Consider the following 26325-nt stretch of genomic DNA (forward strand, 5'->3'; position numbering starts at 1 on the left):
CTCTCTCTCCCCCCCCCCCATTCATACTAATACCTGCCTAGAGCTTGGATCATCAAACTCTCTCAAACTCATAAAACTGTTTATGGAGCATTCACCCCGATTTGCTTGTACAATGCTGACATCAAAGCTAGATTTTATATCTGGTCTTTATTGAGCATTCATTCTGATTGGTTTGGGGGTGGTCATATGACAATGAGCAGCCTTCATCTTGATTTGCTTGCAAGGTGTTTAAACACTGCTTCCCGTTAGCCCATAGTTGTGCACAGCACGTTTCGTTAGGGTGTGCACCCAGGGAATTAAATTAAATGACAACACCATTCTCACTACGCAGCCCAACAAAGAGAATCAGTGCAAGGCAGGAGAAAAGCAGACTAAGAGATACGTATGTGCACACACATAGACACAAAGGGGGAGGGGATAAAAATAAGGGGTGGAGCCAGAGGCACACACCCCAAGAGACCCCAGCCAATCAGCTCATCCCATACACATCCTTCCCCTGGTTGTTACCTACACTTTATTGCTTCTGAGTCATCTCTGAGGCAAGACCCCAGGCTGACTCTGCACCTCTTCCTCAGCAAAGGCAGAGACTGAGAGAAACACCCCCCCCACACACTGTGTGCATGCATCTGGAGAACAAGCTCCCCACTGTTGCTGGCGCTGCGATTCCTGCCACACACAAAAAACATAGCCACCTTGGGAGTGGGAGTCCTCCCAGTTGCCAGTGTAAAAACATCTACGGAGCCTGCAGCCACTTTTTGTGGGAAAAGCATTAGGGGGTGCCTGGGCACACTCAGCACACCCTATAGGGGAGCAGAGCACTTTAATCCATCCATCTGTGCAAATCAAAAGTTCTGGTTTGTGCTTGAATTGCTCCTGCAAAATAGCGATAGTCTTGGAAATCCCCTAAATCCATCAACTGTGGTGAATGCTTGTGTTTCCTAATGTGTGGGAAGAACCACACTACGCATTTAAAGCACACCCAGAGCACATTTAAAGCGTGTGACTTCCCCAAAAGAAACCTAGGAACTCACAGAGATACAATTCCCAGTACCCTTAACAAACTAACAAAACTATATATATATTATTATTTCACCAGTTTCTATAGGAACTCAGTTAGGACTAAAGCTGACTCTGTAGCTACAAGTTCATTTGAATTTCTATCAAGGTAAAAGCACTTAGAATACGCTGGCCACAACGTATTCCAAAAGAAATACTAAATCATAACCGAATGGTAAAAGCTCACGCCTGCATGTGCCCAGTTGCTGAAATCAATTTATTTGTGTGCGCTTCCTAAATCTGTACTTATTTAGGCATATACTTCCTAAACTTGTACAATGTGGTCTTATGATGCACCAAGGAACTGAAACCTTGCTGACAACTCTTGTCATCACCTGTGTTGACTTGACGTTGAAAATGGCTCCCTGGTAGCATGGGTGGGAGAGAACGGCACTACACATCATTACCGAAAACACTATTGACATTTGGTTCTCAAATATTTCTGTTGCATGTATTCCAGACAGGGCAAGAATGTATTCACAGCATTTATACTAACAGCTAAACCTTTTAATAAAACCAATTTGAAGTAACTCATTACTGAAAACAGTTGCCAAAATGGACTTTGCTGCTTCGTGGAGATGAGGCTGAAGCTAACATTTCCAGTAAGGAAGGCCAGAATTCCCCATTTCCATGCAAGTGAAGAAATGCTGACGCCTGGGAACTTTGCGAAACGGAATGCCGCTATGGGAGGACATAGTCGATGGAAAATGTTGTTTGGATGAAATTAGCCCTTTAAGCATTTCTGCTGCATCTACATATACATTACTGCTACTTATACATATTATTTTGTTTTTAAGCAGTTAAAACAATTTTTATTACATGAGGAAGCCACTTTTAAGACTATTAAAAATTATTTTATATATGTGTGTGTGTGTGTGTGTGTGTGTGTGTGTGTGTGTGTGTGACATCCCATCAGATGTCAAAGCGATAAACATCTACCTGACATTCAGAAGACATCTGAAGGCAGCCCTGTTCAGGGAAGTTTTTAATATGTGACATTTTAGTGTATCTTTCATCTTTGTTGGAAGCCGCCCAGAGTGGCTGGGGAAACCCAGCCAGATGGGCGGGGTACAAATAATAAATTATTATTATTATTATTATTATTATTATTATTATTATTATTATTATAAAAAGAAAACAGTGAGAATGCCAACAGTTGTCAGCTCAATACATCATGCTACTTATACATATCCATACTCTCCAAGTGCCCCAATTTTCCATGGATAGTACAGGAATTCTGAAATAAAATTGGGATTAATGGGTTTTCTGAGGATGGTGGAGAATGTGTGTATTCAGCCCTGTTGGTGTGTGGTGGTAGAAACAGAAAGTAGGGGGTTGAGGAGGGACAGTTGGAGTAGAGTGAGAAATGTCCCAATGTTGGAGGCTATGCATACAAAGCCATATGGGCCCTTCCCTTCTGCCCTGTAACAATAGTCAATTTGCTCCTGTCGTTGTTGCTGTTTAGTCATTTAGTCATGTCCGACTCTTTGTGACCCCAATTTGCTCCTAGAGCTAGCAATTCCCAAACCCCTATGCTACAGCCCCGGCCTGTTTTGAATGTATTGCTAATTCATAGTTTAGCATTACATACATGAGCCTGCTCCCTATGGGCTGAGCCATGATCAGGGCCAGCTAGAGACACTTTGGTACCTGAGGCAAAACGAAGTAGGGGTGAGTGGAAGATCTACATCAGAAACAAGGGTAGCGGGAGACCAGCAGTGCTTCCTGTTCACCAAGAGGCCACCATAGAGAAACATTGTGGGAAGCTTCTGAGGAGGTGGCAGATCCAGTCTCCAAGCACTGCAGCTATTGCTGCCTCCTTGTCAGCAGCAGTGGGTGATGCATTCCCTGGAGGTCAGATCTGCTGCCTCTGTGGATCCTGTTACCTGAGGCAGTTGCCTCACCTTCCCTCATGGCTAGGTTGGCCATGCTCAGGTGGGGAGGAAACAGAAGTTGGGAACCAGGTTCTGTGGGAAACAGTTAGTGGTCAGGACTGAAGTTAGAACCGTAGGGCAAACCAGGTGGGATGGTTGAGAAGCAACCCAAGAGCCCAGAATTTGAGAACATGGGAACATGCCAGAGGTCAGTAAGACTGTTCAAGCAAGGCTCATCTGGAACAAGAAGCATTTTTACAATCTTTCTGATGGCCTGGATGGGCGGGGTAAATCCAAAGTCTGAATGTACTTCTCTGAGAAACTGCCAACTGCATTTCAATGACCCAGGGGACTGCACACAAATCCAGCAACATCCAGGAATTCCCCCCTTCCTTTCCTCTGGGTGTGGCCGTGAGCAGGAGATTGGAAGCATCTGCTTCCACCCTTGTCAGAACTGGAAACTGTGGTTAGTTTAGTTACAGTTTATCTCAACCATTCAGAATCAGAAAGCTTGGGTTGATCTTGGCTTGTTTGTTGAAAGCATAGTTGGACAAACCATTGGACTAAACAACAGAGTTAGTTGAAAATGGAATGCTTCTATTCTCCCCATCATAGCTGCTCCAGAAGAGGGGGCAGGAAGTGAAAAATGTCCGAGCATCAGGGTTGTTCACATAGCACTCAGCTGAGCAAACGCAGGGATGAGGAGAGACTTGCTACCAAGGACTGTCCTTGCAGGGGAAAGACTATTTGCCCATTTAATCTTATTAACTCTGTTTGAGGGGAAAGGTGCATCTAGTGTCAAGGGAGGGAGCACATATCCATTAAAAGCAGATAATTTCATATCAATGCCATTTATGATATAGGTAAGTGCTATTGTGAGAGAGCAGGACCTTTTCCATGATCACACTCTTTTCTTGTAAAGAGCTACATGAGCGCTTATCCATTAGAAAGTAAAATAAAAATAAGAACCCAAACTTAAAAGCATTTGATATGGCAGGGTCTTGACCACAGCCATGCAAATGTATGGGATGGCTGCAGATGGAGGTGTGAACCACAATTAACCAACAATCTCCAAATACAGTGTGTGTGTGTGTATCCTGAGCAGTTATCATTGAACTGGAGGAGGGATGAAGTTGGCACCCCTGTAATCACAGGGGGTGAACTATTTCCTCGCAACAACGACTCACATCAACATATGAGACTGCTTTAAATTGAGAAGCTTTGGCCCACTTAACCTAATAAGATTAACTGGCAGTGACTCTCCAAAGTATTAACCTTTCCAGCTTAACTATCTGAGATTCTTTTCACTACTTCAGGCAAAGAATAGAATCATCCCCTTGATCAATTGTCCTGAACCCATGGCCTACCTGGTGGAAAGTCAATATTTCAAGTCCCCAGCCCAGGTTCAATACACATGTCCAAAGTCCAAAACCAAAGCACAGTCCCGCAGAGATCCTGGAGTAACCAAGCTGATGTCCATCAACAGGGGCAAGTTGAGCAGACATAGCATCTCATCCCTGCTGTCCTTTTGTATTTTGCATCTGAAATTGACAAGGCATGTGACCCTCACCTGTTCCAAGCCCACTCCAGCTAAGCAGGCATGGCCAAACTTGGCCCTCCAGCTGTTTTAGGACTACAATTCCCATCATCCCTGACCACTGGTCCTGTTAGCTAGGGATGATGGGAGTTGTAGTCCAAAAACAGCTGGAGGGCCAAGTTTGGCCATGCCTGATCTAAGGAACCACACCCCTCTTCTCAGAGCTAGTGAGCCCCACCTGGCCAGCTAGGGAGCTGGGCTATGGGCCCTTGCCCGCCTCAGCCTCCTGGAGCAACCCTCCCACTGCTCCCTACACCATGTTTGTGGGGACAGAGGCCTCTCTGGCTCTGGTGATGGGTCCTGCTTCTCTGGTTCCTGTGCATCATCCCCTTGTCATCCTCTGTCACCCTGTCACCCTACACCAACCTCTCTTTTCCCAACCCCAGCTTGCCCTGGTGAGTCCCAGTCCTGTCTACACCCCTCACCGGTATCCTCTTCCTCCTCCTCTTCCTCCCAGTTCTTCTATTTCATCATCTAGTGGCATCAATGCAGGACATCCAGAGTTAGAGCACCCACAAACTGATGGCTTTCTAGCACCTCCTTGAAGATCCCAATGAGGGGAGCCACCAGGCCTCTAGCCAATGGGTTCCAGTATTCAACTGCTTTTCTCATTAAGAGGTTCATCTGAAATCTGCCATCCTGTATCTTAAGCCCTGCTCTCGAGGCTCACAGAGAAACAAGTCTTTGCTCTCTTCTGTGCAACAGCCTGTCAGGTATTTGAAGAGTGGTATCAGGTCTCTAATCAGTCTTCTCTTCCCCAGGTTTAACATATCCCATCCCTTCAATCTTTTCTCATAGGACATATATCCCATATGGCTGAAGAAGGATATAGACAAACTGATTCAGAGGTTGGCAGAGCAGATGATGGTTGACCATCTTCTCTGCTAACTTCTGAATCAGTTTGTCTATACCCATCTTCAATGCAGAACTAGAACTTTAGTATGAAACAAAATTTAAAAAATTCCTTCCAGTAGCACCTTAGAGACCAACTAAGTTTGTTATTGGTATGAGCTTTTGTGTGCATGCACACTTCTTCAGATATACTGAAACAGAAGTCACCAGACCCGTAGGTTTACCACACCTATCAGTCAATCACCCATTCCCACCACCCTTCTGAGCAATACCCCTCCTCACCTTCTCACTATATATAAGGGTCTGGTGACTTCTGTTTCAGTGTATCTGAAGAAGTGTGCATGCACACGAAAGCTCATACCAGTAACAAACTTAGTTGGTCTCTAAGGTGCTACTGGAAGGATTTTGTTTTGTTTTTGTTTTGACTACAGCATTCCAGCACGGCTACCTACCTGTAACTAGAACTTTAGTACTTGAGTCAACTAAATAGTTGTGCTAGTGAAAGCCAGTGCAGAGTCCCAGTAGTACCCAGCTCTTCCACCACATGCCCCTGCCCCTCAACTGGCTTGGGATGCGTGTGGAAGATTCTCCAGAGCAGCACATAGGGGAGTAGAGGGGAGATTGTTCTATCAGGCAAACAGGATCTATTTCCATGACACTGAATTCAACCCACAGACTGAACCAACCGTTTTTACACATTCTACAGAGAAAGCTCCCACGATTCAGGCCTGTGTCGAGATAATGCCAAAATAATTCAGATTTGGCCTCAAGGAAATCCAAATTGCACATTCAAAATAAATTACACAAGCTAAATACATTGGCATGCCTCCACTGGTTACAATTTACAATTATGATTTATCTGGCTTACAATACGAAAGATGTCTGAAACATACTAGCAGAATAGCAGAATACATGAAGGGAATGGAGAAAGGAAAAGATGTGGAGAATAGGTACAGGTGGACACACACAAAAAGAACAGCAGTCATCACAGTTCAGCGGAATGGTAGTTTTATGCAACTGAAGATTCACCAGTTCCATCCCAAAGGTTCACAATTCCGTTGTGCGAAACTGTAATGTATCCTTCAGACTACAGCGAACTCATTCAAACATGAATGCACTTGTTCCTCAGTGAGCCCTAAATCCTAAGCCCTAAACTGTCTTGGTCAACTAGGATTTGGACTAGGAACCTTCTGGCTTGCATGCAGATGGTTTTCGTGGTGTCCAGCGCAAGGCTGCAGATAGAAGGACATAGAAAGCACGATTCATATCAAGTGAATGAGGAAGTTGCTGCCCGTGCCAACCTATGTGTTCATTGGATTATCTAAGTCCCACACAACTTGCAACCAACCCAGGGTGCCATCCTAGGCAAGTGGCAGAAGCATAACCCACAACAACTAGCATGCGGCAGAGTTTGACTCAGTGAGTCACATTGCTTAGCCCTGGACTATCCCAGGCATAGGATCACAGGGAACTGCCTTACACCAAGTCAGACCATTGGTTCATCTAGCTCATCATTGTCTTCACAATGTTCTATGATGCTGGAGCTATACACTACTTAATACCAAGAACACTTGATAGGCTGGAGAAGAGTAACAGAGCTCAGGGTCACAGAAGGAAGAGAAAAGTGATGATCCCACCCACCCACTTTGGATCTGGCCCTGGTCCACATTGGCTTTAGCCCCACCCAGTGTTTGCAACCCCCTCCCCGCAATATTTCCTCTGATGCAATGCAGCATTGACAGAAAAAAAGTGTTATTCACCTGGTTCATGCAGTGGTCTAATAGCTGTCCACTACCAATACTGTTTGACTGTGGAATCCCATGTGTATCTTCCCAGAGTTCAATGGGACTTACTCCTAGATAAGTATTTTCTCTTCCTTCTGCAGCCTTAATGTGCAGGGAGTAATACATTATCTGCCCATATTAAGCAAACAGGGGCAAGGGATACGAGGGGCATTATTACCCAGACATTTCATCTGCCTTTAAATGCCAGTGTTATGGTCTGAAGCTTCTTCCAGCAATTCAGCTAATGCGATATGATATACTAACACTTTATCAATCCAGTATACATCATTGATTAGGAGTCTTGCGTGTATTTCCTGTGTGGCTCCAGTTTATACATGCTGTGCAATATTGGTTTTGTAGTGGTTTCACATAAAAAGTTGATATGGAACAACTTTCTGCCCTTTGAAAGAATTCACACGGAGTCCTGAATCAAAACTTTAAGCTGCATTAGAGGCAATATCATCTCTATGACAATTGTTCCTTTCCTTAAAACGAAGGGATATATGATCACAAAACATTTTCTTATTTCTAGTTAATATGGATCTGACAATTGATGATTCTTGATTGATACATTTGGTAACTTCATGCCCAGCCATTCTCATTTCAAGTATCCCTATATCACAAAATTCTCTGGGACCAAGCCCAAGAGAGATACGGCTGATATAAACCAGCGTATTCACATAAGGGAGATGTGGTTTTCAGCCGGGTGCTGATTTTTGCCTATTGATCATGAAGGTAATGAGAAGATTTAGGCACATTTCTTGATTTTGTAGCCTTTGCAAAACACACAAGTCAATCCCTTCCGAGCGTCATTCGTATAAACAGATACTTCAGCATATCGTTTGCATCTTTACAAAGGAAACCTTAGAGAGCAAAGTTTTGCTTCAGAGCTTGCATACAGAATACTTAAAAGACACAGCCGGCATGCAATCATCCACTTACTGCGACTTTTTTCATCCCAGTTACACTGTTCGAATCTTCAGTGCAGAAAGCTTCACTACTGAGCAGTGGCATTTTGTTTAACCGATTCCAGAAAATGTCTGTATATCTCAAATAAGCTTTATTCCCCCCCCCCAAAAAAAAAGAATTTAAAAAGAAGCCTTCCAGGTTTACCTCACAGAGATGGCAAGAAGGTAGAAGTAGCCAGAATTACTTCTCTAAATACTTTGCCTGTGTATACAGAAAGAGAGGGAAGGGGTGGGAACCCAAAATCCGACTCAACCTCCACTAAGCATAAAGTTCAGATTTCATTGCTGAGATCATTGCTCTATTCTCAGCACTTTTGCTCTATATGTGTGATTCTGACCGAAACACGTTCTGCAGCTGGAGGGAGCCTTGTCTAAGTGGAATTCTACCAAGCTTTCCCTAGTTACTTCTGTCTACTAAATGCAGACTGATGTTTTGTGAGACGGGGGCCTCACAGAACCAGGCCCAGATTGCTTGGAAAGTATTTCCTGCTGTTGAGTAGTAGGCATGTGAAACAGAAAGAAACACAGAGAGAGAGAGAGAGAGAGAGAGAGGAGAAAATCCCGAAACAGTGCACAATAAAACTCTGATTTGAGATAGGACCCTGTTCCCTAATTTGTGGCAATTCCCACATTAATGCACACATTCATATGAATTTCATTGGCTCCACCCCCACCCCCGCCATGCCAAACGCAAGCACAACTCTGAAAGCAGTTCAGATTTTTGTTTTACTCTCTTGAGCAACAAACAAGCAAATGGCTTGGAAAGTTGGCTTCAGCTAATATACTGCAACTCTTCAAAGGCAGTTTTTCTTTAGAGTATCAAGCAAGTAATCACCAGCACAAGAACGAGGCACGAGGAGGAAAGGGCAAGAAAGATGCAAGATGCAGGGAGAGTAAAATACGCAAATAAAAGGTAAAGGCAAAGTTTTGCCAGTGAGCATTTTAACCAATGAGAGGTATGAGAACAGAGAGCCATTTGCATATAAAGGCAACAGTGCGCATAGGGAGAGAGAGATAAACACAAGACATTACCTCTACGGAGAATTCTCCAGAGTGTCAGAGATTCAGGGCTGTGAAAGCATGAGGACAGACTCCATCTTGATCATATTAGAACTCAGCTGACATAAAACACTTGTAACTATGCTTTCCCAGTTTGACAGGGTGCCTGAATCATATCTCTGGAGCAGCCCACAGAATCTACATCCTCTATTCTGTACAGATTTGGTGAAGCTATCTGCTGTTTATCTTTTCGGCTTTCTTCTGCCTCCTCTGAATGATTTCCTCCCAGTTGCTCCAGCCTGGGAACTTGGACTGCCATTTGGTTTTGATTAAAACCAGACAGACAGCTCTGTAAAAATTTGAGAGTAAGCTAATGGAAAGCACTGGCATGGCTTTAATTAGAGTATCAATTAATAATAAATGTTAACTATTCACATAACAAATGCTACCAGAGCTCTTGAGGTAATTTCTAAGGAGCATAATAACTTATGTTATTTTAGGTTGTCGTGTGTTTGTTTTTTTAAAAAAAACTCAGACCTGCTTTTTTTAAAAAAAAAAAAAGCTCTAGCAACAAGAATCAAAGAGGCAAGTTCTCTTAAGGAATGCCAAACAGTACGACAGAGCTGCGTTGGCTGATTTGCTTGTAATTTGGAAGAAGTGCTGATGCTGAGTTTTATTAAGTTTTTGAGGCTACACAAAGTATGCACTCTGTTGACTCACTTACGGTGTACCAAAACTAATTTTATAGGTATTTGGGGGATAGAAACATAGGAAACTGCCTTATACTGAGTCAGGCACACTGGTCCATCTAATACTGTCTACACTGGTTGGCAGCAGGGTTTCAGACTGGTAGTCACTCCCAACTCTATATGGAGATACCAGGGTTTGAACCTGTGACCTTCTGCATGCAAGGCTGAGGCATTACCACTGAGCTATTGATCAAGGCTATACTTCGTTATTTTATTTAAGCACTCAGCTCAGGTGCCTTTTTTGTGGCAGTAGAGTGGTACCTCGGGTTACATATGCTTCAGGTTACATACACTTCAGGTTACAGACTCCACTCACCCAAAAATATTACCTCAGGTTAAGAACTTTGCTTCAGGATGAGAACAGAAATCGTGCAGTGGCGGTGCAGTGGCAGTGGGAGGCCCCATTAGCTAACGTGGTGCTTCAGGTTGAGACCAGTTTCAGGTTAAGAACGGACCTCCAGAGCGAATGAAGTTCTTAACCCGAGGTACCACTGTATTCACCTCTCTCTTTTGTTTTGCTGCCCATGGCAGCCATTTTGTGCTGGCACCTCAGGGATTTTATCAATATATGAGCATGATTCCAATCATTCCAATGCCTAACAAACTCCTGACTGAAAAGTGATACTGGAAAACCCCAAGTTTTGTCAAACTAAAAAACTAAAAAAAGTGTTTGACTGAACACTTACAACTAACAAAACAAATATAGATATTAAGATGCAACAATTGGAAAATAACAAAGTGTAAGAGCCAATCTGAAAATAATTATAATATAAAAATGATCAGATCAGAACAATATTCAATTTAAAGAATGCATTACTGTATTAAGATATATTAAAACAGGCAGGAGAAGTTAATATGTAATGAAACAGAAGAGGGAGTTGAGCGAAGTTGTGGGTTGGGGTGGGGGATGGGAATTGAATTTTTCTTTCTTGCTGAGATAATGTTATTGTGATGAGTAAAAAACTGTTAAATTTAATAAAAAATAATTTAAAAAAAGGAAAAGCCCAAGTTTTTAATCCTTGTGAATTTCATCTATTGTGATGACAAGGCCACCTTCTTGAGTGTTGTTCAGGAACTTGTGGCCACTATGACAACCAAGGAGCTGTTCTAGTTGCCTTCAAGCCCAACACATTCATCAGGGTTCGAGGGGTGATTTGGTGTTTTGTTGTGGTGTTGTTGTTTAGTCGTTTAGTCGTGTCCAACTCTTCGTGAGCCCACGGACCAGAGCATGCCAGGCTGTTGTGGTAGGAAGAGGATAATCTGTAGAGAAAACCCTTAATGACTTTATTGCCATAGAGCAAGGATGTGAGGTCTGTGGCCCACCACCTGTTCTTAGATGGCAACTTCCATCAAAACTGACATTCACCATACTAGCTGGGGCCTATGGGGTGGAGTTGGAGTCCCAAAACATATGAAGGGCCACAGGTCCCTCACCCCTGTTCTGTGGCAATGAAATCATTAAGGGCTTTCTACAGACAAATCAGTATCTGGTGATGAAGGTTGGATTCATGAGAGGCTGTTCCTGCTCGATGAGTGAAAAATTGATTAGAATGGCCGGCATTTGAAAGCTGCTGGACTTCCATTGCACCCTTGGCATATTTCCAGCAGACACAATCCACAATAAATTCACTCATCACATTTCTTAAATGCTAAATGAAAAATAATGTATTTTTCCGTGTATAAGACTATATTTCCCCCCATTTTTAAAAGTTTAAAATTGGGGGTCGTCTTATACCTGGAATGTTGCAATTAATTATTTCTTAATTTTGGGCTCAAAAAATTGGGACCGTCTTATACATGGGGGTGTCTTATATGTTATATAAAGTTGTTATATGTTATATAAAGTTGAGTAGGCAAAGGGGAATATAGGAAGTCAGATAACTGGTCCATCAAGCTCAGTATTGGCTTGTTCTCCAGTGTATCAGACAGGAGTCATTGCCAGACCTATCTGGAAATGCTAGAGATCAAACCAGAGAACATCTGAATGCAAAGGAAATGCCTTACTGAACTACAGGCCCTCCCACAAGTGATCACTAGGAAGATGGTCAAAGGTCTGGAACCAAACCTTATGAGGAATGGTTGAGGGAGCTGGGTATGTTTAGCCTGGAAAATGGAAACTGAGAGGATACATGATAGCCACCTTCAAATATCTCAAGGGCTGTCACATGGAAGAGGGAACAAGCTTGTTCTCTCCTGCTCTGGAGGGTAGGACTCAAACCAATGGCTTCAAGTTGCAAGTAAACATCAGAGAAAAACTTTCTGACAGCAAGAGCTGTTCGACAGTGGAATGGTCTCCCTTGGGAGGTTGTGAACTCTCCTTCCTTGCACATTTTTAAGCAGAGGTTGGATGGCCATCCGTCATGGATGCTTCAGCTGAGATTCCTACAATTCTGTGATTCTAGCCCATTCCTCTTCAAACTGTAGATTTTACTGCAATGACATGGTGTAACAAAAATGTTTTTGGTATTCTTTTGTATATGGAAGAAGATGTCAAACACAAGGCCAGTAGCTTAATATTGAGTGGAAAAACAAGTCTGTAAACTTTCAAACAATAGGCGCAGTGAGGCTGCAGATACTGTTTCAAAGAAACTTGTAACCTTATGTGATCTCCCCTTTTTGATACGCAACTCCAGTAGAAAAAGCCACATGATATTTATAGCACGCCACATTATTATATTAATCCTGGAGCTAAGAGTGTGAACCTGAAAACAGTAGATAATTGGCTCAGCCTCTCTTCTAAAAACATACCAAGTCAAGGAGTACTATTTTGCGTTTACAAATGAAATGAAGATGTGTCTTCAGAGATTTCCCTTGGAATGCTTTAGAAATGATCAGTCGGGCAAGATAAGATTATTTCAAATATCACTAATATTTGTTCAAAGGCTGGTGGGGTCAAGTGATCAGAACCAATGTGGGGCGTGTGTCACAGAGCCTGTCAGTCAGTAAATCCCACAGCTCAAAGTCGGAGTTAACTCTTTATTAGCAAAAACACAGACTTGGCTGAGTGTCAGGCCTAATGAGCACAGGAGCTCATTCCCTGTGTGTCTTATGCCATGAAATCAGTTGCTGAGACAAAAGGTCCCCACCTCCCCAAAGTTCGCTATGTCTCCTCCTCTCCAGGGCTTCTTCCAAGCAATCAGAGACTGTGCCTGCTTGCAGCCAATCCCTCCTCTGCCCTTTTCATGCCTCTCCTGGTTCTGGCAGCCGGGGGAGAGGGGAGTTTGTCGTAGCAGGAAGGGAGGACCCCTGTGACACCAGTCTGTCTCTTGACCTGCCTCCTCCTACTTGCCAACTTCAGATTATTGACTTCCCTCTGCCATAGACTCCTCCAACTCACAAAGCCCTGTTACCCGTCTCAGTTTCTGACACTTCCTCTTCCCACTCTTCTCCTTCTGACCACTCGTTGTTGTCCCACCACCACTCTCCCGGCTCTGAGCCTTCTGCCCTTCCTTGGTGGGTCCCCAGCTGGTTCCTCTCACCATTCCTCTGCACCCATGACAGGGGGAAGGGCAAGTGAATCCAGATGGATACCATGGCAGCATCTTTCAGCAAGAAGCTTAGTAGGATATCACATGCTTGCAAACAGAAGGTTCAGGGCTTGACACACAGGTCTTCTAGCTTGACCACCCACAGTATCTGAGAAGCACTATGAGAAGTCAAGTTGGCAACATGGAATCAGTAGCAGCTAGTACGGTAGGGCAGGGTCATGGAGCTGCCTTCTAAACACCATCATTGCTACCTGGGTGGAGGGCGATGGCAAGGTCAGAGCTTCCCAGAGCCTGGGAGTAATTTTGGGCTCAAAGCTGTCCATGGAGGCACAGGTCAATTCTGTGTCCACGGCAGATGTCTACCAGCTCCATTTGGTACGTAGGCTGAGATCCTACTTGCCCGTAGACTGTCTCGCCAGAGTGATACATGCTCTAGTTATCTCCTGCCTGGACTACTGCAATGTGCTTTATGTGGGGCTACCTTTGAAGGTGACCTGGAAACCACAACTAATCCAGAATGCGGCAGCTAGACTGGTGACTGGGAGTGGCTGCCGAGACCATATAACACTGGTTCTGAAAGACCTACATTGGCTCCCAGTACATTTCTGAGCACAATTCAAAGTGTTGACCTTTAAAGCTCTAAATAGCCTTGCCCCAGTATAACTGAAGGAGCATCTCCACCTCCATCATTCTGCCAGGACACTGAGGTCCAGCGCTGAGGGCCTTCTGGCAGTTCCCTCACTGAAAGAAGAACATGTTTGATGTTTAATCATATTTTTAATATTCTATTGGAAGCCGCCCAGAGTGGCTAGGGTATAAATATATCATCATCATCATCATCATCATCATCATCATCGACACACTGGCTGCTGCCCTGGCCCACCCTAGTCCCATCCAGCTAAGCTTCTGTGACGCTGGTGTCTGGGGAAAATGCATGGTTCTGCCCCAGCATTTTGGCCCCTCCTGCATGGATTGTAGCCCACAAGTTAATTCTATTTTCCAATATCACTTTCAGTGCTTTAAAGGCAAACACTGATTTTCTTGTTCTTAAAGATCTGCACATCTTTCTGAGGTGTACCTGGTCCCATTATTATATGCTTTTCAATAACTTTTTGGGGGTGGAAGATGGAAATGAAATAAGCATACAATCCCCTCCCCCCACGTACTGTGGAACTGCTGTTCTTGATTGCCATTTTAATTCATGGGTTTTATATTGTGGTTTTAATGGATGTTTTATATTATGTTTAAAATTGTTGGGTTGGTTTTGTATGGCGAAGGGTGGGTTCCAAATATGCAGACTAAACAAACAAACAAATAAATGACATGGATCAAATATGTGATCTGCAGAAAGTATTTCTGGCTGTTTCCAATCTGCTGCTTTTCATCAGCTACTATCTAACCCTAAAATGAGGTCAAAGAGTTCCCAATCTGCAAACGTCTGCAAACCATATGTGATTTTTAGCATGGCCATCTTTGGTGTATTTCACTAGAAATAGAAGTCTGAATACAATGTTGCTTGCAAGTTGCACATCTTTTGCATATGATCAAGAGAGAGGTTTCCTGGACACTTGATTTAATACAACAAGTTGACTTTTATATTACAGTGGTACCTTGGGTTACAAACTTAATTAGTTCCGGACGTTCGTTTTTAACCCAAAACCGTTCTTAACCTGAGGCATGCTTTCGCTAATGGGGCCTCCTGCTGCTGCCGCGCTGCCAGCACGCAATTTCTGTTCTCATCCTGGGGCAAAGTTTGTAACCCGAGGTACTACTCCCAGGTCAGCGGAGTTTGTAACCCGAGGTACTACTGTATCTGGGACAGATGGAAAATGTATTCCATTCAGCAAAATAAAAGTCTCAATTAGCCCAGTGATACATTTGCTGATCGACATTGGTTAATCAGTGCTGATAATTTGAAACGAATTTACCTGTTACTGATTGGTTGTTTTTTTTGTTTGTTTTTTAACTCTTGGGTATGCTGCTTTGCAAAGCTGCTAAGAACATTTCATTTCAAATCATTTGTCCCAGGTTTCCCCCAGGTAGAAGTTGAATAGAAAGGACACATTTCTTAATGGTCTAGACACTTGCTTGTGAAACAACCCTACCATTTGCAACAGGAATCCATATACCACAGGTCAGTGGTGGCCAAGGTGATGCCATTCAAATGTTGCTGGCCAATGATGATGATGATTTTATACCATACCCATCTGGCTGGGTTGCCTCAGCCAACCTGGGTGGCTTCCAACACATATAAAAACATAATATAACTCTCATCATAGTATACAACATAATAACAGCTCTAATCATCCCTGACAATTGGTCACACTGACGGGTGCTGATAGGCATTATATATGGATGGGAGGGGGAAATGGTTCAGTTCCCATTTTGATTCACATATACCTAATCCACACATACTGAAGCAAAACACAAATGGAAAACAGCTATCATTCAAAACTACAGTTCTCAAAATTTCTTGATGCAGCTCTCAAACCAGAAGTTGTGTACAAAATTGTGTGTATGGACAATGCACATTAAAATGCATATATTATTAAAAGTAACAGAAGAGGCATTATGTTAGAGAAAACCACTTGCAAACATGTTTATTACATGCAAAAATGTGACTGTATTTTCTCTGATGAAAATAGGGACATCCTATCACACCACTCAACATTTTTCCAATGAAAATAGGGACATTCCAGGATCAAATCAGAAACCGGGAAGGCATCTGTAAATCCAGGAAAAAAGGGACAGTGTTGCAGTTTTGTAAATGCAAGATCACTGCAAATCATGGGATTTCTGTGGTTGCAAAAGAAGTGTGATTTTTAAATCATATGCATGTTGTCCCAATGAAGCAAGTACAACTCGGATTGATGGTTTTAGGGTCTGGCATTAGTGCTGAGGACCTGAGCCAAAAGGTTGAGTATCTTGAATGATTATCCACACATGCTCTGTTTTTATATTTTATGACAATATTTTGCTCTAGACCTTCAAGGTGAAATCTGATAGCGTAATTCATAGGTAGGGGCTGCATCGTTTCTGAAGCTAACGTACACTTAGCCAAAGCAGAGCTTTTCATGTTGCACACTGGACAATTGAATGGATTATTTTAACCTGGAAGCAATGAAATTACAGAGCATCTGTTGGGCAGGTGGAGGGAAGGTTTATGCAAAGTCCAGTCAGTACAGCTGACCTGTTGTGTATTGGGGGACACGACACTTTATTGTTTCCCTTCCCAATCCAGATCTCCCACCCATGAACTCACATTTGCTTCACAAGGAAAAACAGGCAGATATCCCTTTCCCCCTCTCCCTCAAATAGTAAAACAGCAGTTTTGGGACAGAGGGTTGTATGGTTTAGATGGGTAAATGGCTTAGTGGAAAAAGTTAAACACTCTCTCCCTCAGTGATACTGCTATTCACCAGTTTGGACTGCTCTGTAGTAAAAAAGACGACGAAGTGAAAAGCAGGGACATCAAAAAGGGATTTCATCTAAACTGGCCCCTAATTAACCTGGTTTTTAATTGCACACACACACAACACACACACACACACACACACACACACACAGGCTTACTTCCAAAAGTAATGCAAGGTTGCTTCTAATACTAATTCTTAATATTTTGTTAAGGGAATTCATCTGTGTAAATCTGGCATTTATACACTTGCCTTTTGCAAGCCCTAATCAGAAGATAACCTCTTCCCACCATTTTACTGTATTGAGTTTAACGTGCAAACTGCGGCACACCCAAAGGCAAATCCACAGGCAGTCCCCTAAGTATTGCATTTGTGTGTGTGTGTTTTTTAAAAAAGGTTTAGCACATATTCGATCTCCATTTGATTTATAAGCCACGCTAACAATTTGTGTGTGCGAAATAAAACCGGACATGTCTGCCAAATTACCTTGGAAGAACGAACCACCGTGGGTCTAGTTGTTTAAACATTTCTTATGTAATATCCCACGGAGACAATGAGGCTGATCTGTGGTGGCCTGAAATGAGTTAAGCATGAAGGGAGATTGACCTTCCCTCTCTCCTCGCTTTCTGGACAACAGCGGGATATGACCATCTGCAGCACGCAGCGTTTCCTCTGAGACCCAGAATCATCCCTTTTTCTGTTCCAAGCCCGTTTCATTTTTTGGACAGCACCCTGTTCACATGGCTATCGCAAGCTGAAGGACTTAACAAATAGCTGGCTGCTTCTAAAATGTAAGCACCATCCGCTCTGCTGTTCTCCAGTTTGTCCTAACACTGATGCAATGCTCTCAGAGGCCAAGCGCTTATGAACTGTAAGGCACATCTGGTGCATAAAGTGAGGTCTTCAGATGTGCATACTTTGAGCAGGCCTCAAGCTTTCTACTGTGGGAACTTGAGTGGAGAATCTCCCTACAGGCCCCAGCCTAGACTGAAGTGAAGATGCTGACAAGCAACTCAAACAAGAGGTCCTGTCGCCAAGTCTAGCTTTCACACACTAACCACTTGTATCTGGAAAAGAAGATGACGCAGAAACAAATTTTCAGATAGCCTCGGCCCTGTTCAGGGATTCTAAATCGCTCGTGCAACGAGGGAGAGTAAGGGGTGAGTGGGCTAGCTCTGCCCTTCCAAGCTTCTACAAATTGGAGGGATAATTTTATGATTTCACAGGGTTCTACGTAAATTGCACGGAGAACCTTCATGACTAAAGCAGGCTTCTTCCTGCCACAATTATCTGATGGAGGGATAATGGAGGGGATGGTAGGTGGAGCTAGCACAGTCATTCCTCTCACCCCCTCACTCCATGAAGGGTTTAGAAAGCTTGAATAGGGCTATTTATTCACAGCAACTGTTCTGAAGCCAGTTTCATCTAAATGGGCTTCTCTTTTAAGTCGAGAAATAAATGGCTCGAGCCTTCCCAAAATTATCAGTGACAAAAACAAAGGCATGCTCGGCTGAAAGTATTCTTATTCTAAGGCTAAAGGCTAAAATGTGACTTTTGTCACACAGCCCCTTTATGTTTTATGCTTCTTCTTCTTTTTTGGGTCCATAACTCTTATTCATAAACTGCTTGAAACACAAAGTTCTCTCTTTTTTTCTTTCCTCTTTTGCATACTTTTTTTTTTTTTTTGTAGCAGGAGATGAACTCTGAAATGACCACAGTTCTCATGAGGGACGGGAGCCCAGCCAAGCATAATACAGTGCAGATGGATTAATATTCATTAGCGTCATAAGTGACTCACAGTCTCATGTGGAAGGGAATATACCTTCTGAAGGAAAACGGGAATAATTCGACTTTAAAAAGAAATCATATGTTGGTCTTTCAAGTTTAAACAGCACCCTGTGCGAGGCCAAAATTTGGTGCCCCCACCTCTTGCCTTCTGTTCTGCGCATGCACCAAATCATAGCAGCAACGCTTGGCACCCAGTGCGAGAGAAGCAGTCGTGCTGCCCTAAATTCACCCCTGACTTCTGCCATAGGCAACAGGGCTTGTGGCACACATGGAAATGAGCAAGAGAGCTCATTAAATTGGTACTGGAATAAAGCTATGCCTGTATGCCCATTATAATATCTAATGCTCCTCCACAGTTCAACAGACAAAACCATTTCAAGGAGTTTACAAGAGTCTTATAATTCGGACCTGATCAGGGTTATTTTTCTAGGGGGGAAAAGGTCCTGGGACTCACCATAAGCACCTCTCTTATTCAATTATAACAGCAATGGCGCCCATCTGAGAGGCTCTGGAACTGAGTTCCGGCAAGTTCCGGCTGAAAATAAATCCCTGGACTTGACTTGTGGGGAGTTTCCTTCACAGTTGGTCAGAACTGGCTTAATTAATCCATGTGTGGGTGCCATCCTGATCAGTTTGTCGTTGATTTTATTAATTTGAATATTTAAAATAGTTGTCTGTGATGATAACGTTCTTCTTTTATTCCTTCCTATACCACTTTGAGATTTGTTAACAATCATGCAGCGTACGAAATAAACAATGTTGAAATCGGTGAAGCATCCACAGCCTTGACAGATTTTGCTACTGTTAGTGGCACCAAACTTAGAAACTTTTGGTTCCTCTTTACTGGGCGTCATCTTGCTGGAGAATGTATTTTCTAATATGGTTCCCCAGATTATCCCACTTTTGAGGACTGATTATAGGACACACTAGAATGAAAAATAGTGGTGTCACCAGCTCCTCCCACATGACAAGTCTCATTCGAACTGAGCTTCCTTCAACATGGTGTCTTCCAGATTTTTCTGGAATTCAACTTATATTGCCCTGGCCACTGGCTATGCTGTCCGAGACTGCTGAGAGTTGTAGTCAAAACATCTCAGCAGTTGAGGGAAAGCTGCTCTAATGTTATCCTGGCTTAGAACTGAACCATGGTGAAGTGACAACCATACCACTCATATAATGTAAAATCAACCCCTGAAAGATGCTGAATTTTGAGTTAAGGGCTGATCTACATGTGATGTATGCTTCAAACTGGCCCATGTAATGGCTGTTGCCACGTTGTGAGGTAATTTATTGCAGAGATCACCCAGCTTTGACTGTGTTGCCATGAAACTTCCAAAAATAATGGTTTAGCATGACATGATAAAAAAATTCTGATCCATATGTTGAGTTGCAGTTCATGAACAACTCACCACATAGTAACAGCTGCCACATGGAGGGCTAGAGAACAGCTTCCAAATCACATTGTGTATAATGCTGTTTGCAACCTCTTTAGGCAATATGAAAAATATGTCAACATACTGAAAAGTTATTCCGATAAATTAGACAACAGTGAAGAATGATATCATTCATAATTGTATTGTTCACTGTACCAAATAGGAAAACATTTGTATGCAACTGAAAAGCCAAGAAAAGAATTTCATTTGCGAATTCTGAGAACCCATGACAGGAAGGCATAGTATGATTATTAAACTTATTCTGCTTTGCGCAAAGACAATTCCCATCACTTACTCAGGATTCTTCCTCTTTACTGTGCATAGATCTAGGATCCAAACCAGAGAAAGCTGAATTTAAATTCAATTGAAATTAATGGAATGGAAACCAGTCTCCTCACAGGAACATAGGAAGAGGGCTTATACTCAGATTGTTGGTCTATCTAGTTCAGTATTATCTTCACTCGCCTTCAGCAGCTTTCCAGGATTCCAGGCAGAAGGGTTTTCTCACTATACATGGAGTTGCCGCAGATGGAACCTAGGGAGTTTTTCATTCAAAGCATGTGCCCCATTGACTTCAACTGGAATATAATGTAACCAACTTTCTCCGGATTAAGGTCACCATGCCTGAAGAATCCCAGGAGTTCAGTTCCATTTCATTAACTGTTCATTAAATAGCTGAGCTGCATAATAAAATTATCCTAAAATCCATAACAGACATTTTATGTATACATGTAGAACTTTGGTATGATAGGATGATAATCTTGAATCAAGCTGAAAATGGAGAGCTTATTTTAGTAATGCACTAAAAATAGAAGAGGCACTTTAATTTATGCTTACATTGTACCACAGATGACCTTAAACTTCCTGAAAGGGAGTACTCACTACAAGAGTGGTTTAGTTTTAATGGTACTAATTTATGTCTTTCTTGTGAGTTAGGTTTAATAGATTTATAATACAAGTGGCTGTTACGCACAGATGTTTAAAAAGACCTGATGTACTTCACCTGGGGCCTCTGATTTGCCTCATAAGGGACAATTGCAGTTCCCGATAAACTTTATGCATGCATGTTAACTCTTTTAATATTGTGTGTGTGTGTGTGTGTGTGTGTGTGTGTGTGTGTGTGTAATCTATAAAGTGGCATTCAATGATGTCTGTCTACTGGCTGAAAGGAGCCTGTCAATGGAATGGGGAGGGAGGCAATTTTTGGTGACCTCACTTCCTGTTGCAGCACCATGTACCCCCTAAATCTGCATGGAAGGGTCCCCCAATCCTCTGGAGTAGATTTAGAGGGAGTGCAGTGCACTACAGAGGGGGGATTGCAGAAAATGATTTCCTTTTCTGTTCAACTGACGGCGTTCCTTCAGTCCTTGGACAACCACCATTGAATACCACCCATTTGTATCATTCTCCATTGATGTGCAGTGGAGTGCTACCAGGTAATATTTTCAAAATAGTCATCATTTAAGATTCAGCATCATTGTTTGCCACTGCTTGTTTTGCATTGGACATGTAGTCCTTGTCATGGAAATTCTACTCAATATTGATCCAGAGTAGAACTCTAACATATAGTCAGCAGAGTTAAAAACTTAAATATGTTGCAGGATTCCCAGAAAATAGACCAGAGGCAATTATACTTCATCCAGCAGAGCTTTACTGCTACTGAAGGCAAATGAGCATAATGGTCACAAATCCAATACATTCAGGATTGGCACTGTCCATAAGAAATCCAGTTGCAGAAGACTTAACTTAAACGGACAATAACTTATAATAAGTCTGAACCTTAACACTAAGCGTACCATGTACAGAACACCACACCAGAAGGAAGAGAGATAGAAAGAGAAAATGAAACCCAGGCTCCTTCTGGCTTTACTTTTATACTTGGCATGACCTTGACAGAAGAGATAATGGAACCAGTTTAAGCCAGCTATACTCAGCTTCTCTGAAGGAATAACCCAAACATCATGAACCTTCTGCTTGTTTCTTTCACAAAGAGAAGCTTGCAGAACCTTCTTGAATTAATTATAATAGGAAAGATCTCTACACATCCGATGAATACTTTCTGCACAAAGAAATGCAAACTGACAGTCCTTTCCACCCATCATAGTGATTATCCTTCTTTCACTTCAATCACACCAATCTTCATGTGTAGCACAGAGTATTTTGCTATTCTACAGTTCAGGTGTCGGGAACCTGTGGCCTTGGGGCCAAATGCAGCTCTCGCGCTTGGGACTCTCCCCAGGTCCACAACCACCCCGAAGCTGCATCTGTCACCACTCTCTGCCCTACCCAGTTGCTTTCGGATAGCTGGAACATGGTCTTGAGCGATGATAATGACTCTTGCTTTCCTTGATGAAGGATGGAGCTGTAGAAACCCCTGATTTTTCTGTGGATGGAATGTGGCCTACAGTACAAAGATAAGAATCACATCCGGTGCTTTGATCACTTTTCACCACTAGCCTCACCCAGCAGTGGCATGTACCTGCCGGAATGTTGAGAATGAAGGCAGGCCATTTCATGTGCACACATGCATAAGATAATGTGCGATGGAAGGACATGGCTGCATGCACATTGATCCAATTTGCTCGACTCTTTCCCCATGAAAATGAAGGAATGGCAGAGGGATTCTCTTCCTGCTGGAAACATTTGGAAAAAATAAAGGTAAAGGTAAAGGACCCCTGGTTGGTCAAGTCTAGTCAAAGGCAACTATGGGGTAGCAGTGCTCATCTCACTTTCAGGCGGAAGGAGCCGGCGTTTGTCCACAGACAGCTTTCTGGGTATTGTGGCCAGCAGGACTAAATTGCTTCTGGCACAATGGGACACCTTGACGAGTGCCAGAGCGCACAGAAATGCCGTTTACCTTCCTGCCGCAGTGGTACCTATTTATCTACTTGCACTGGTATGCTTTCGAACTGCTAGGTTGGCAGAAGCTGGGACAGAGCAACAGGCGCTCACTCCGTCATGGAGATTTGAACTGTTGACCTTCCAATCGGCAAGCCCTAGAGGCTCAGTGGTTTAGACCACAGCACCACCCCAAGTGTCTCTATTCACAAATAGGGTGGAGGACTTAGAGGCTGTTTGTGTAGAGGTCTGCTTCATCCCTGCTTATCCATGCAAGACAAAGCAGGAGCAAAAATATTCTGTAGATATTCAGCTACCCATGGCAACGAGAAATCCATTTCTCTAAAGTGCCCAGCAAAAGCTGCATATACAATGTGCATTTGTGGTCAGAAATGGCCCGTGAGTAGCAAAGACTTTGCATGAGTGAAAATAAAAGATTAGATATGCCAGCGTTATAAGGCACGGTTATAAGGGATTTGGGAAAGGGTGTTTTTTGCATGATCTGACTGTAGGAGAAACTTTCACTGACCCTGGCCAGGTAGCAGCAGAAGTGATAAAAGGAAGCTTGTGCTGGCTTATGAAGAGAAAAGCATTCAGGGGGGGAAAGTATACTTCTAATTTGCTGATATTACCTTACGGAAGCAACACTGCTCTCCAAAATAAAATTTCTTTGCTGAAATCCCCTGTTGATTTTATATTGAAAATAGGATCCTATGCGGCTTCTCATCTCAAAGAACTTCCGCTGCCCATATTGAAGAATAAGTCTTCTATTCATGGCTTGCTGGTGTTCTTTCTCTTTTGAAAATTCTTGCTATTTTCCTTGGCAATCCTTGGTTCTCATTTGGTATTTTCAAACAAAATAGGCTCCTCCAGATTTTGCTTACTAAGATGGTTTCTCTCTCTCTCCTCTCCCTCTCAGATTCCTACTTCTCTGACTGCCATGACTGTGTGGAGCTTCACAGCTGCAGTGGATTTTGAAAGAAAGAAAGAAAGAAAGAAAGAAAGAAAGAAAGAAAGAAAGAAAGAAAGAGACAATAATAAAGGGCATTTTCACAGCTTTTACGTCTGGTATTTCTAATATAAGCAAGATGGCCCTATATGGAAATAATAGGTTTTCCATTTCAACTGTTATGTACTGAGTTGAATAGGATCCAAAATGCAGCAGTCTGACTGGTCCTAGAACAATAGGATCCAAAATGCAGCATTCTGATTGGTCCTAGAACAATAGGATTCAGAATGCAGCAGTCTGATTGGTCCCAGAACAATGCAGCTGTATGATTGGTCTGCAGGAGCCACCCAATCCAGCTCCAGATGGAAGTGAATCCACAACCTGATTGGCCTACAGGAGAATTCCGGAATTAGCCAATCATGTGCAGCTCATTGTGTAAATAATGTATATAAAGCAGATACTTTGGGGAAACTTCCATTCCTCCTCACCACTATGAGCTGAATAAAGAGCATGAAATCCACTCTCGACTCTGAGTATATTTCATCAACAATACAGGCCTACCCTTTTCTTAACGCAAAATTGCCCAGATAGAATTCTGGGACTCCTGCACCTTCCATTAGAGGAATATAATGTGATTTATGGTGAACATAGCGGCCTTGGTCCTCCTGGAAGCTAGACAGCATGCTTGCGTGTGTTTTGTGTGCATTCAATGTGGTTGCAAATGTGTTTCTGGAAGGATGCCCACCCCAGTCTCAATCCTCATCCAAGCATCATGTTGAATTGGTGAGATGCGTCTTTTGGTGCACACAGGGAAGCTACACATCTGGAACCACCAGTAGCAGCAAAACTACATGTCATACTGTGAAAGGGTTGGAAAACACTTTGAGGGTAAAATTACTCCTTGCTGGATGAGATGCCACAATTGGCTCAGGTGTGTTGGAGGCTCGACATGGAGCACCATCATATTACGCTTTGCAGTATCAATTTTGGTTGTTGCAGGCTAAAGATGTGGTCAGGTCACTTGAGGCGGTGAGGCTGCGACATGCCCTCTTGATGGATGCCCATAGTGGTGGATAAAATGCAGTATGAGTGGACTGGCTGGATGATTCCAGGAATGTACCTATAAGGGAGAGGATTATGCCCATGGTCTTGAAAGAGACATTGGTGCAGAGGTCCTCCTTGAATAGATAGTACTGTCCACTATCCTTCCAATTACTATGTGATTGGAAAGGTGATGGTCAGCCAGTTGCAGGAGTGTCTGGCAAGCTATCTAGATCCATTCCATTATTGTTTTGGGCCTGGTTTTGCAACCCAAACAGCCTTGGTCACCCTCATTGAAGACCGTTATCAGGAGAGAGATCGTGTGTGTGACCTTTTACCTTTCAGTTGCTTTTGACACAATTTACCCTAATGTAATTTTGAACGACTCAAGGAGGTGGGAGTTGTGGGACTGTAGTAGAGTGCTTCTGTTCCTTCCTGAAGTCTTATGACCAGAAAGTAGTACAGTCGCACCTTGGATCCCAAACGCCTTGCAAGTTGAACTTTTGGCTCCCAAATGCTGCAAACCCGGAAGTGAGGGTTCTGGTTTGCAAACGTTCTTTGGAAACTGAACGTCCGATGCGGCTTCCACAGCTTCCGATTGGCTGCAGGAGCTTCCTGCAGCCAATCAGAAGCCATGCCTTGGTTTCTGAACATTTTAGAAGTCGAACAGACTTCTGGAACGGATTCCGTTTGACTTCCGAGGTACCACTGTACTAGGAGATGGCTGCTTGGTCCCATGGCTTTTGAGTTCAGGGGTCCCACAATTGCCCATACTATCTCCTTTGCTAGGGTTGCCAAGTACAAACCAGGACACCCCAAAAGTGGCTGAGCTTTTATTTTTAGGAAACCACCAGACGTATAGCAGCCCTATCCTTTGCTTTGCGGTATCCTGATGACGCACAGCTCTAAGTCTGCATTCCACCACAATCAAGAGAGGCTATAAAGGTGCTGGACAAGTGCCTGGGAACTGTGATAGGCTGGATGGGGACCAACAAACTGTTTGCTCTTTCCTCTTCATCATTTCCCTTTCTGTGCCTTTTCTTTTCTTTTCTGGAGGTGGGGGTTATTCCTGCAGGCAGGGACTATCTGTTTTTACTCACGTTATGTAACAACGCTCTGTTTCAGGAGTATTTCTGGCTGACAGGTGAGATAAGAATGCTTCAAATAAATAAATAAATAAATAAATAAAGAAATAATCCATCCTTTAAATTTTGAAATCAAGCATACAAAAAATAACATACTTTAAATGCAAAAATTAACATACTTTAAATGCAAAATACATGAGCAGTGCACTCCATAAGGTATAGCGCATGCATATTTATATGGCTGTTCACAATAAACACAATAAATTCTCCCATTTCCAAGCTTATTGTAGGGATACCATTCCAAATAAAGTTACATGTGCTATTCATCCAGCAATAATGACTGCACCTATGAAGAAACACACACACACACACACACACACACACACACACAGATTTTTTTTAAAAAAATCC

General features: G+C 42.9%; 1 protein-coding gene across 4 annotated transcripts in view; it reads right to left on the bottom strand.

Moving 5' to 3' along the window:
- The window catches only part of DLC1 (DLC1 Rho GTPase activating protein), a 264415-nt gene extending 255028 nt beyond the window's left edge, over window positions 1-9387 (bottom strand). For 2 of the 4 annotated variants that reach the window (XM_028745180.2, XM_028745179.2), the window contains exon 1: window positions 9164-9386. The gene's annotated coding sequence lies outside the window, so the exon portion shown is untranslated. Of the gene's footprint in view, window positions 1-8105; window positions 8245-9163 lie in introns of those variants that run through there. The other 2 variants (XM_028745177.2, XM_028745178.2) reach the window with 2 other exon arrangements.
- Window positions 9388-26325: the final 16938 nt, after the last annotated feature.

Source organism: Podarcis muralis, chromosome 9, assembly GCF_964188315.1.
Source record: "Podarcis muralis chromosome 9, rPodMur119.hap1.1, whole genome shotgun sequence".
Taxonomy (NCBI): domain Eukaryota; kingdom Metazoa; phylum Chordata; class Lepidosauria; order Squamata; family Lacertidae; genus Podarcis; species Podarcis muralis.